Genomic DNA, 2,845 nt, shown 5'->3' with positions numbered 1-2,845 from the left:
TAGGATGTGGGTGGTGGGGGAGGGTTGGGGAGTCCTAGTGGGTTGACCTGGCCGACATCTTTATGTAATGATTCCCTATGGGTTGACCTGGCCGACATCTTTATGTAATGATTCTCTATGGGTTGACCTGGCCAACATCTTTCTGTAATAACTCCCTATGGGTTGACCTGGCCAACATCTTTCACATAATGAGTCCCTATGGGTTGACCTGGCCAACATCTTTATGTAATGATTCCCTATGGGTTGACCTGGCCGACATCTTCACATAATGATTCCCTATGGGTTGACCTGGCCAACATCTTTATGAATCCCTATGGGTTGACCTGGTCAACATCTTCACATAATGATACCCTATGGGTTGACCTGGCCGACATGTTTATCTAATGCTTCCCTATGGGTTAACCTGGCCAACATCTTTATGATTCCCTATGGGTTGACCTGGCCAACATCTTTATAATTCCCTATGGGTTGACCTGGCTGACATCTTTATGTAATTATTCCCTATGGGTTGACCTGGCCGACATCTGTGTGTAATGATTCTCTATGGGTTGACCTGGCCGACATCTTTATGTAATGATTCCCTATGGGTTGACCTGGCCAACATCGTCATGTAATGAGTCCCTATGGGTTGACCTGGCCAACATCTTTACATAATGACTCCCTATGGGTTGACCTGGCCGACGTCTTTATGTAATGATTCCCTATGGGTTGACCTGGCCAACATCTCCACATAATGATTCCCTATGGGTTGACCTGGTCGACATCTTTATGTAATGACTCCCTATGGGTTAACTTGGCCGACATCTTTATGAGTCCCAAAGGGTTGACCTGGCCGACATCTGTATGTAATGATTCCCTATGGGTTGACCTGGCCGACATCTTTATGTAATAATTCCCTATGGGTTGACCTGGCCGACATCTTCACATAATGATTCCCTATGGGTTGACCTGGTCGACATCTTTATGTAATGACTCCCTATGGGTTGACCTGGCCGACGTCTTTATGTAATGATTCCCTATGGGTTGACCTGGCCGACATCTTTATGTAATGACTCCCTATGGGTTGACCTGGTCGACATCTTCACATAATGAGTCCCTATAGGTTGACCTGGCCAACATCTTTATGTAATGACTCCCTATGGGTTGACCTGGCCAACATCTTTATGTAATGACTCCCTATGGGTTGACCTGGCCGACATCTTTATGTAATGACTCCCTATGGGTTGACCTGGCCGACATCTTCACATAATGAGTCCCTATGGGTTGACCTGGCCAACATCTTTCTGTAACAATTCCCTCTGGGTTGACCTGGCCGACATCTTTGTGTAATGATTCCCTATGGGTTGACATGGCCGACATCTTCACGTAATGAGTCCCTATGGGTTGACCTGGCCGACATCTTTATGTAATGACTCCCTATGGGTTGACCTGGCCGACATCTTTGATTCCCTATGGGTTGACATGGCCGACATCTTTGTGTAATGATTCCCTATGGGTTGACCTGGCCGACATCTTTGTGTAATGATTCCCTATGGGTTGACCTGGCCGACATCTGTGTGGAATGATTCCCTATGGGTTGACCTGGCCGACATCTGTGTGTAATAATTCCCTATGGGTTGACCTGGCCGACATCTGTGTGGAATGATTCCCTATGGGTTGACCTGGCCGACATCTGTGTGTAATGATTCTCTATGGGTTGACCTGGCCGACATCTTCATGTAATGATTCCCTATGGGTTGACCTGGCCGACATCTGCACATAATGATTCCCTATGGGTTGACCTGGCCAACATCTGTATGTAATGATTCCCTATGGGTTGACCTGGCCAACATCTTTCTGTAACAATTCCCTCTGGGTTGACCTGGCCGACATCTTTGATTCCCTATGGGTTGACATGGCCAACATCTTCACCTAATGATTCCCTATGGGTTGACCTGGCCGACATCTGTGTGTAATGATTCCCTATGGGTTGACCTGGCCGACATCTTCACATAATGATTCCCTATGGGTTGACCTGGCCGACGTTTCCACAGTCTGACCCCACATTTCCTGCTATGGGGCGCCCCACAAGTTCTCCCCACAGTCTGACCCCACATTTCCCCCTATGGGGCACCCCACAAGTCATCCCAGCCACCTGACCCCACATTTCCCTCTATGGGGCACCCCACAAGTTCTCCCCGCAATCTGACCCCCCATTTCCCGCTATGGGGCGCCCCACAAGTCGTCCCCACAGTCGGACCCCACATTTCCCCTTGTGGGGCACCCCACAAGTTCTCCCCACACTCTGACCCCACATTTCCCGCTATGGGGCACCCCACAAGTCGTCCCCGCAGTCTGGCCCCACATTTCCCGCTATGGGGCGCCCCACAAGTTGTCCCAGCCCCCTGAGGCACCCCACCAGTTCTCCCCACAATCTGACCCCACATTTCCCTCTATGGGGCACCCCACAAGTTCTCCCCCCAATCTGACCCCACATTTCCCTCTATGGGGCACCCCACAAGTTCTCCCCACAATCTGACCCCACATTTCCCGCTATGGGGCGCCCCACAAGTCGTCCCCACAGTCGGACCCCACATTTCCCCTTGTGGGGCACCCCACAAGTCATCCCAGCCCCCTGACCCCACATTTCCCCGTATGGGGCACCCCACAAGTCGTCCCCACAGTCTGACCCCACATTTCCCGCTATGGGGCACCCCACAAGTCGTCCCGGCCCCCTGAGGCACCCCACAAGTTCTCCCCACAATCTGACCCCACATTTCCCGCTATGGGGCACCCCACAAGTCATCTCAGCCCCCTGACCCCCCATTTCCCCCTATGGGGCACCCCACAAGTTCTCCCCACAATC

The sequence above is a fragment of the Meleagris gallopavo genome, chromosome 30 (genome assembly GCF_000146605.3).
Source record: "Meleagris gallopavo isolate NT-WF06-2002-E0010 breed Aviagen turkey brand Nicholas breeding stock chromosome 30, Turkey_5.1, whole genome shotgun sequence".
NCBI lineage: Eukaryota > Metazoa > Chordata > Aves > Galliformes > Phasianidae > Meleagris > Meleagris gallopavo.
The sequence above is the reverse complement of the archived record's forward strand: the minus strand, read 5'-3'. Positions refer to the sequence as shown.